The sequence below is a fragment of the Eumetopias jubatus genome, unplaced genomic scaffold (genome assembly GCF_037043125.1).
Source record: "Eumetopias jubatus isolate StellerSeaLion01/CBP00866 unplaced genomic scaffold, mEumJub1_p1.0 scaffold_4, whole genome shotgun sequence".
Classification (NCBI taxonomy): domain Eukaryota; kingdom Metazoa; phylum Chordata; class Mammalia; order Carnivora; family Otariidae; genus Eumetopias; species Eumetopias jubatus.
The window spans coordinates 123,689,776-123,700,655 of NW_028274810.1; positions in this window are offsets into that span (position 1 = coordinate 123,689,776).

Here is a 10,880-nt window from a genome sequence, read left to right on the forward strand (position 1 = left end):
TGAGTCTGTATTCCACTGTGTTACGGCAGACAGGGGTTCGGCTGGGCATGAAGTGATGGGAAGGCCAGGAAATAATGTCATGATCCCTAACCTGAATGCAATGATCTTGCAGAAGGGCTCAGCAGCAGTGGCTTTGTGCTCCTGTCCCCAGGCTCAACTGGCTAGCCCTGGACACTCACCAATTACACACACAAGCTCACAGGAATATGGTCATTCTGCCTGGGCTGACACCACTCAATATCCTAACTGAAAATTGGGATCAACTGGCCCAGACAGGTTCCCCGTTGATCTTGCAATAAGTTCAAGTCAATAAATGTCACAATAAGTCTCTGGCCAGCCTGGAAATTCTCAGTGCTCAATAGGCTATAAATACCACCAGTCAGGATTTGCTGTTTGTGCACTGATCTATTTGAGTGACTTCCTCCTTTCTCCCTCACTTGTCAAACATCTGCTAAGCTTGGGGTCTATGTCAGGCACTGTGCGAGGGGCTCAGGATATAGAAATGAATAGTAAGACAGAGTACAGACCTCTCTGATCCCCCAAATACATCCACTAAGGCATAAACCGCTATCTGGAAACCTAGGGGCATTTCAGGCTGTGAATCTTTTTCAGGCCAGTAGCTTCCAAACGTGCCAACTGCCATCTTAAACAGTAGCGGGCAACCCAGGAAAAAGAAACCCACTAAGGTAGCTGGAAGCTTCCAAAGTGGGGGAAAAAAACTTCAACAACTCACAAAAATGCATCAGGGGTCCCTGCCTTGGCTACACTATTGTGTTTCACCAGTGGAAGTCAGGACATTTTACAGCTGCCCACATATATTTCCCCTCTTCTGTTCCAACTGAAGCTTCAGCTTTACTGTCCGCAGGTTTGTCTGCAAGCCCAATGTGGTCAACAGTGGTTGAAAGAGGAACCACAGAGGCTGGATTGCTTGACCTGCGACTATCGGATCTCAGCCATAACATCTACCGGGGGTTCTCTGCCCTAGATTCCTAATTATTTGTAAGACAAACCTTAGGGTCTCAAATGCCCCTTCCACCGATGGGAGGGGCGGGAGAATGAAGGGCGCCCTCCATCCTATTCTTCATTGGGACCAGCATGTCCGGAGGTGAATTGGTGCTAATGTTGAGTCAATGTCTATTGCGTGCTCTTCACAAGAGCCTTGTAAAGGTGGTGCTCTTGTCCTGTTTCACAAATGAAGAAACTGCTGCCTTGGCATTTTGTCTGGATTGTCCAAACGCACACATTCAATGATGAAAAAGAGCCATCACGTTAAGAGCTAGCATTGCTGAGCATTTCCCATCAGTTAGACCCACGGACATTAGTTCATTCATTTTTTCGAATAACTCTACAACATGGTTAATACTATTATCCCCAGGGGCGCCTGGGTGGCTCAGTCATTAAGCGTCTGCCTTCGGCTCAGGTCATGATCCCAGGGTCCTGGGTTCAAGCCCCACATCGGGCTCCCTGTTCAGCGGGAAGCCTGCTTCTCCCTCTCCCACTCCCCCTGCTTGTGTTCCCTCTCTCACTGTGTCTCTCTCTGTGAAATAAATAAATAAAATCTTAAAAAAAAATACTATTATTCCCATTCTACAGATGAAGAAACTGAGGTTTATACAGATTAAGTAACTTGTTCAGGATCACACAGCCCATAAGCTTGGAGGAAAAATTTGAACTTCGGTCCTGGAATTACGATTCAGAGGTCTAGACTCTTGGCAAGCTGGGTTTGAAATTCTTTGTCCTTGCTTTGTAGGGGAACAAATTTAATTGGTTTAAAAAGAGAGAGAGAGAGAGAGAAACCAACAACAAAACAAAACACCTCCTGGTCAATGAAAGCAATCAGTGTACTTAGTTAAAGCACGTCTCCCTCATTTCAGGTCTAGCCTTTCAATATCTGGACTGAAGTTCATGGGCAGATTATCACAGAGAGGCTGGTTGTGTTGCTAATCAAATAATTCTCACAAACAACAGGCTCCTGTTATTGGCCCAACTTTCGGCTGTGCCTCTGATTCAGATGAGAGCCCCCTGGTGCCAAGAAGATGGTTACTGGCATAATCTTCGTGGACATCTCAAGGAAAATAAAATCGCAGTATACGGCAAATAAATAAATACAGAGAGCAGGCCTCCACCGAGTACGGGGCTATGTTGAGGAAAAGAAAAGATGTTGGATTTGCTCTCTGCCCAAATTGTCTAGCAAGGAAAATAGATGTTGGACAAGCAACTCTTAACAGTTGAGATGTAATTGCTAATATATTAACAAGCAAATCCTGGAAGAACCCGGGGAGAGGCATGCTGACATCCAACAGAAAAAACAGAAAGGTGCCACTAAATGGTGACCTTTTCGTTGACATTTCATATTATTTTCTTGTTTTCAAGTGAGCAGTGAGCATGCCTTTCCAGCACCCATGCCGTATGCCCACTGAGTAGCAGCTCCAAGCTCTGGATGGCACTGAGCCAGCCCCAGGAGTCTAGCTTCAGGTCCTGGCTACAAACCAAGGAGATTCCCTACCCATCACCCTGGTTTGAGGTTGAGCACCTGATCCAAGATGGTCTAACCACAGGGAAGCCCAGGACTTCCGTTCGCTGGTTCTGGACTGAGAAGACTCTTCCTCTCTCTTTCCTGGTGGCACATTATCCGTGAGGCCTGGAACCACTGCCCCATTTTTGCTACCAGAGAAACCAGCCTTAAGGCAGAGCCAGCGCAATGAGGACAGCTGGGCCGAAAGAGCTCCAGAGAAAGGGAGCTGGAACCTATTTTTTCAAACTGTGCAAAGACGCTTGTGAAATACTCTTAGTATAATCAGGATCAAGGATCGGTTGGTGGGGAGAGGGGGGTCTTCTGATGTCAAGGACAGAAAAATTAGCCCAAACTAACAAGCAAGAGGGAATTTATTAGCACGAGAACATGAACAGTTGGTGAACAAACTGGGTTTCAGGCATCTTTCTACTCAACTCTGCCCTCCTCTGTGTGTGGGCCTTATTCTCAGACACCAGACACCACCTCCCTTCCCAGGCCACAGCCTCCATCTCATGACCTGGCATGTCCAAGTCCAGTGGAGAGGGGAAAACCCCATCTTCAAAGTTGTCTGAGCAAACCCCTGGGATTTTCTGATTGCATCTTGGCTTGAGCCTGGTTCCCAGTCCAGGACTAAGGACTGTGGACGGGAGAATGGACTTCCCCAGGAGACTTGGGCCTGAGGACTGTGATTCACCTCGGCAGCCAATGTGGCGGTCAGCTTCATGCGAAGCACATGGCTGAAAGCGGGGGTGGCTATCTCCCCCCAAAATGAAATCAAGCAACAGAACAACAGATGTCACTGACAGCTCATTTGATAACGCCTCTCAGCCAACATTCCTAACATAATGCCATGCACAACAGGTGGGGTTGACAGAAAATTTTGTTCGCCACACCTAAGACTGCCTTTCTCGCCTTTGCCGGCCTAGAACCAGAAATAGCTTCTGTGAGATTTTTGCTCTTCCATGATGTGTATTCATTCCTTCAGCTTCATTTCCAGGACACTAGTTATAATAATGAGAATAGTTATCAACCTAACGCTTGCACGTGTAACATCTGCACTATCTCATTTAAGCCTTACTACGAGCTCCTTGGCTCTCAAGAAGGGGTGACTTCGCCTTCCCTCTCCCCCAGCACCAGGGGACATTTGTCAATGTCTGGAGACAGTTTGGGTTGTCACAACTTGGGGTATGCTCTGGGGGTGACCAGTGGGTAGACGTCCCGGATGCTGCTCTGTTCCCCACGTCGCTGTTGTCTGTTCCAGCAGTTAGCAAACTTTCTCTGTAAAGTGTCAGATAGTAAATCAGGTGTATCTCATCATAACTACTTAACTCTACTGTGGTAGCACAAAAATAGCCCTAGAAAATATGTAAATGAATGAACTTGGCTGGGTTCCAGTAACACTTTATTTACAAAACCATGGGCCAGATTTAGCCTGCAGGCCATAGCTTACAGACTCCTGGTCTATCATAATATCCATTCTTCCTTTAGTAAGTCTTCATTTTTAGCTGCGCGTATTTGTGTCCAGCAGTCCCCCCGATACAATGATAATTCTTAGCCACTCCCACAGGCAAATGTGACCATTTCAATAAACTCCAGCCAATGGGATATAAGAGGAAGCATTATTTGCGATTTCTTGAAAGGCTGTTTAAAAGTAGCGGTTTCATTTGGGAAGGACCCCTCTCTGCTCTTCTGCTTTTCCTCCTTCTTCCACCCCAGGAAGGGCCCCAGCAGTCATCCTGGACCATGAGGTGATTCGCAGGAGGAAGCTGCAGCTGGGAGGGAAGAGTAGAAAGAGCCTATATCCCCAGTGACGCCACCGAGTCACCACACTCGTGGTCTACATGTAGACTTTGACGCGATGGAAAGATAAACGTCTGCCTTGTTGAAGCCACCATGTGTGTTGGTGTTATATATGCGGTGGAACCTAACCTGAACTCTACGTCAGCATGTGGAAACACTCAACAAATAGTTGATCGTGAAAGGAATGCCTAGAGCATAGAGGAGCACCCTAGGGAAACTCATTTCTGCCGGGATGGGTGGGGGGGTCATGGAAACAAACAGACACCAGGTCCTCCTCAGGCTTTTCATGGCTCAACACCCACAATGACTCAAGTCTCCGGCCAGTTCCTCCTACTGCCTACTGCCTTTCTTCCTCCCCACAGGGGACTTCCCTTGTTTCGTGCCCACTGTCAACTCTGTCTTCTGGGGCACCCTTCCCCACCAAGATTGTCATAGAGAATTCAGTTTCCTCCAAGAGAATGCACTGTTCCTTGGTGTTTGAAAGGAGTTTCACCGCTAGACACCAGGGGGACGCAGCCAGGAGAATCTCCAACATCACAAAAGGAGCAACGTCTACTAGACTGAGGAAATGCAACAGATCCTTGTCATGGTCCCTGATTTGTTTGCCTGTCACTGACAGCGTGTGGGTGGCACAGAGGGAAAACCTGGCTTTGTCACCCAGCAACCTTGAATTTGATTAGTGACTCCGTCCCTTCGCAGTGTGACACCGGCCACACTGTGTCATTTCCCTGAGTGTCACTTTCCCCAAGTACAAAATAAGGCCACAGCAACTTTCCCACAGCAATTGTGTGAGAGTTAAACAGGGAAAGAGCCGGGCACAGAGAAGGGGCCCAAATTCGTTCAGAAACTTCTCTAGGCCTGCCTTGCTGATGATCAGGACGGAAGCATGGTGGGGCGATTACCTGGGACTTGGGTGGATCCCCTGTCCTGCTTTGGAAGGGCAAAATCTTCTAGACTTCAAGCTAAACACTTCCTTTTCTCTTAGCCTGCCCCTACTCAACGGCACTTCCTTTTTCATCCCCCGACCCTCCTTTAAAGAGCTAGCAGAACAGTCCTTTGCATCAGTACAATTCCATTTCTCCAACACGATGTCAGCCACGCTGGAGTCCTGCGTGACCATCCAGTGCCACGAGGACATTCACAATGTCACACTTACCACGCATTTCTACTTTTCGATGAACGAGGCCTTGACGCTTTGCATGTCCGACTGAGTAAGTGGTCATGGGGCCCTTCAAAACTGCAGGCCCTTTCCATAAAGGTGGCTTAAGAATGCAAAATAGTCCACATCCCTGGAGAGGTCTGAAAAAGCTATTAGTGCCAGGCAGGGGAAATGAACAACCCAAAAAAAGCTGCCGGCCGGGAACAGGATCCCACAGCATTCAGTGTGTGTGAATTGGGTTCCTGGCTGTTCCTGGGGCTGTAAACTTAGCACTGCCTCCTGTAAATGGTGTCAAGGAGAAGTGGGTGAGCTCTAGAGAGAGGTTAAGGGGCCCCACAGGTGATGGCTATTTGGACGCATTCATGGCAGAGCCACTAATTGGGGAGTAAAAACAACACACCCAAAGGGAGAGAGGAGCAAATTAATGGATATAGCTCTGGGTGGGAAAGAAGCAAACGATCTCTCTTTTTTGTTGTTGTTTTCTAGCACCTATTGAGACAAATGGTCCTTTTCATTCAACAGGGCATCGAAATATAACAAAAGACAGGACTAGACATTGGGTAGATAGGAACAAAAATCTGGCGGGGGCAGGGCAAACGAACTACCGTTTGTGTACAGTAAAGCCTGTCTCTTTGGTTGTTAACAGTAACAGGGGAGAAAGCTGAACACAGTGGCCTGGCATGGGCAGGCCATTTGCAGTCAGGGACATTGAAAAGTATTAACTTCCAATGTGTATGAAATGTTTTGTTAGGCCCTGTACAGATGAGACAGAAGCCATTCATCCATTCCATAAAGACCTGCTAGGCATGGACTGTGTACTAAGCATTGAGGGAGGTGCTGGAAGTCCAGTGAGCCACAGGCAGCCGTGGGCTCTGTCCACATACCCCTGACGTGGCAAGGGGTAGACCCAAAGCAGTGAGGAGTCCAGGTTCTTGAGTCGCGCTGCCTGTGTTAGACGGCCAGCCTTGAGCAAGTCATGACTGCGAGAAGTAGGAAGGAGGACAGAGCTGTGTGTGTTGGAACCACTCACCAAGAAGAACAAATCTACGAATCTTAGACATGCATTTCGTGGCAGGGTCTGGACTAGGACCTACAGCACAACAGCAGCTACACATATTTGAAGGGAGGGGTATGTGTATGAATGAGCCGTATTACATCTCTGTAATGAGCTTTAATACACGCCTTATTCTTCTATTACATCTGTATTTATATACCCAGCAAATAAACGAAGACCCTCCACATGAGAAGAGCAAAGCCTATTTACATGCCATCCCAAGAAAGTCGGCCACTGTCACTGGCATTTGGGCAGAGACTGACAGGCAGGCAGAAGAGTTGGAGAGCTTCATTGTGGAAGGAACCCCAACTTTCAGTGTGCCCCGATTGGAGGCTGTTGGGAAGCTGGAGGCGGGCTAACTGGAAGCAGGGGATCCTATTGGTTAGGGGTGCATATATAGCTTTCTCTGCTTGGTCCCAAGTTGGAAGCAAGGGAACAACAACAACCACAAACCAAACAGGCAAGGTATCAGTTATCAACGAAGTTCTGGACATTTCGGGCCGATTTTTACAGAGTTATTGTTTTGCTTCCTGGATTGCCACTAGAGAGGGCAATCTGGCTTCTTGCAAATCTGAGTTAGGGCAGGCTGGCTACCTGGGTTGTTTATTGATAAAGGCAGATAAAGGATGTATTTCTTGGGCAGGTTGTGGCTTAAAGTTTTAATTTTTTAATGTGACCTGGCCACTGCTTGTATATTCAGTCTCTCTGTACATGGGCTTGGGGGTTCATGAGGGTGTATGGACCCCTTGCAGTAAATTCCATGAAGGTCCCACAGAAAGGAACCCATTCCTTTATAATATCAGAAAGTAATGGTGTCATGCATCGTGGGACTTAGATGCTTTTTGTGGGTCGCAATCTGGCTTGGACTTCTGGGCCCCCAACGGCCAGATACTTTCAAGGCGTTGTGCCCTTCTCTCCAGAGTGAGAAATACCCAAAGAGGTGGTTTGAGCTGTGATGCTCAGGAGATGGTATGGTTAAAAGAGATTTCAAATTAGAGTCCTGGGTCCTGGTGCTACTTTTGCCACTTCCTTAGCGGGGTGCCTTTGGGGAGCCAACAGCTCCAAGCCTGCTGTCGCTCCTGGGACACGAGTCCAGCTGAGGACTTTCAAGGCCACCTACACCCCCTCTTCCCCCCCACCGCTCCCCCCTCCCCTGCGCCCCCATCCCCTCTGACACTGTAAGAGCTGCAACAATATTTGTGAAAATGCTTCATAAACTGTGTAGAGTTATGCAAATGTAAGTGCATATTATGAAAATTATGGAAATGTTATTGTCTATTGGCATCCAGCATTTGTAGAAATCCATTAATGGGAATCTTTAAAAAAATTCTTTTCCCCTGGCGTGGTTCTTAGGCTACTATGTGAGGTCTTACTCCATCAGCTGTTAGGTCTTTAAAGCGGCACATCGTTTTCGAGTGAGTTATTCAATTAATCATTTGTCATAACTCCAATGTCCCTTTGGATTGTGCTTCTGGAAAGCCATCGTAACTGGAGGAGTGGCCCTAACTCGCTGCTTATCTTGCAAACAGATCAAATGGCTGCAGGGGCGGGGGGAGCCTGATTAATGGCCAAATGAATTAGTAGCAAGTTGGGAAAAAAAAAAAAAAACCGGAGAGCCAAATGGTCACCAATACGTTTACCTTCCTTCACACAATGAGGTGGTCCAGTAATGCAGCTAAATGGGATTGCTACAGATTGAATCAAAACGGGGAGATTGCTATTTAAAGGCCCCCCGGGGGAAATTACTTGATAAAAGATCTTTCCATTTTCATGGATGAGTCCCCTGAGAGAGTCGCTTTTTCTAAATTAATCCAGTTTTCAAATTATTTTTGTATATTACAATATATATTAAACTATAAGCAGAAATTACATTATAGAATAGAATATACAAATATATAGAGAATAGAGTTTAGATAATATATGTAATTTCTCATAATAATAAGTTACTGAGACCCAGTGGCTAACATGTATGTGAATTGTGTGGCTATTTACATTTCTCCTCTGAGAGATGGTGTTGAAGGAAAGATGGTGCCTTGATTATAGGTCCTTCAGAAAATTCCCTTCAACAAGGGGAAAAGTATCCAACTCAGGATAAAGATATTATTTCAAATAAATAGCTGTGACCAACGAGAGGATGGTTGCCATTTGCAGTAGTAAGCTCCCTATCAGAAAAATTGGAATTATGGGGAAGAACTTAGTGGAAAGCTGTTTCATTTGATAATTGGGTTTGAATTTGTTCCAGAAAATGCATGTCAATAAGAGGTGTGAGATGGGTAGGCCTCTCCTACTTCAATATATTTAGGTAAAAATAGATTTAGAGTAAAATAAATATAAACAAGTTTTTTGGGGGAAAGAAGTGCCCCGGTTGCAGTTGGGACAAGCTAATGGTGTCATGCATCGTGGGACTTAGATGCTTCCTTCTGCTTTGTCTAGTGACAGACAAAGTGATAGGGAGAGTCCAAGAACCCAAGGTAGTGGGGCGGGGGGAGGCAGGCATTAAGCAATTAAGCATCATCTGGGAAGTGACTTTGTTCTTTCACTGGGAATGCCTCTCTGGGCCACTGCCTGGAGCAAATAGCACTTGTCTCTTCCCAGATCTCTTTTTCCAGCTGTTTCCAAAGTACCCCCAGAGACAGACAGACATGACTGTATATGTAAAGTCAACAAAGATGGAGTGTGAGCCTGAAATCAGGCCTGAAGGTCAACTACCGTCACATGGAAGACACTTGTAACATCACCTGGACATGGGGAAGTAAGGTCCAGGAAGGATCTCTGATTCCCTGGAGATCCCACAGCCAGTCAAGCTCAGGTAGGTAAGTTCTTTTTTCTCCTCTGTCTCCTGATGGGCATCACTGGGGAGATATTACGTAACATCATTCCTGCCTTGGGGCCAGGGGGCCTAGGGGGTGTTGTGCTCATTAGCTGGGTAATGCTTGCCACCACCTTTGAAGCTGCTGGATAGGATCGCAGGTAAATACCATTACCGGCTGCAAATGAATGTTCCCCCCCCCCCTCCCGCACACAACCTGTTTTCACTTGTTGCCCGGGGCCACTGGCCACTTGTGGCTACAGAGATTGCTGCTGAGTGCCGGTTCACAAGCATCCATTTGCTCCCCAGCTTCAGAAAATAGAAGGGCTGGGTCCGGGTCTTATTATTAAAAGCAAACAAACCCATTATTAAAAGTAAACAGGGCAGAACTGCTTTGAAACAATTGATTAAATGTCTCCTGGCTCAGTGGCCTAAATTCACCCCTGTTACTCCAAACAAAGCCTCCCATATTGAAAATCTAAAGAGAGAATGCTAGCAGTGTGGTTCAGAATCACAGGTGCGCTTGCACATGCACACACATACACACACTATTGAGTGCCTGTTACAGCTTAGGCTCAGGAACCACATTATCTCTAATCTTCAAGATTTAGAAGTAAGAATATTTTGCATTTTATCAATGGCATGGGCAGGCCATTTGCAGTAATTTGCTCACGGACACAGCTATAATATGGAAACATGAGCATTTGAACTTAAATCTCTATGACTCCAAACCCATGCCTAATCTACCTTAGCACATTACAGACCGGTCTCCTATGCCCCTGTGTTCATTGTTGATTTAAAGAAAAGCCAAGACACAGGAGAAGGAAACTTGCATCTGCCCCGGTAAAACCTCCTGAAATTGTAGGCATGTTTGTGGGGTTGTTGGAGAGAGGAAGCCTCAAGCCACCTCCATCAGTTAAGTGTGCAAAGTGGGCACAGCAAAAGACTATAGATGTTAAGTGGCTGGTGATTATTATCTTGCCCCTGTGCATGCTTAATTCCCCGGGCCATTTTATATACTCAGCTGTCCAAAGAAACCAGAAAGCAGCTTTGTAGGTGCAGAATCTTGGTCTCGTCAGTGAGTTAACAGACTCTCAGGGATAGACTCCTGCTAGCCAGATTTATGAGAGATAGATGTATAGACAGAATATTAATTGGCTACAGTAGGATTTTGTTTACCTGGGAGTCTTAGTGCTAGAAACATTAACAATGGGATTGTTCGAAAATGAATTTAAAAATTTCTAAAATCATGCCATTGGAAGAATCAATAAACAATCTGCTGTGGGTGCAATGCCAGGTAATAGAGATTTACCATACCACCAGTCACTAGCTGGGGATGATACAGATAGATGGTGTCACTGTTATGAATAGATCGACATTGACTTCATCAGAGCTACTTCGTGTTGTGAAAAACCTTATGAAATTATATGGAATAAGAAACTATTTACTGGAAAATAATCTGACAATTCCCCCAAAAGTTTACAAATAGATATTCCATATGAACCAGAAATTCCACTATAAGTATATCCCCAAGAGAACTGAG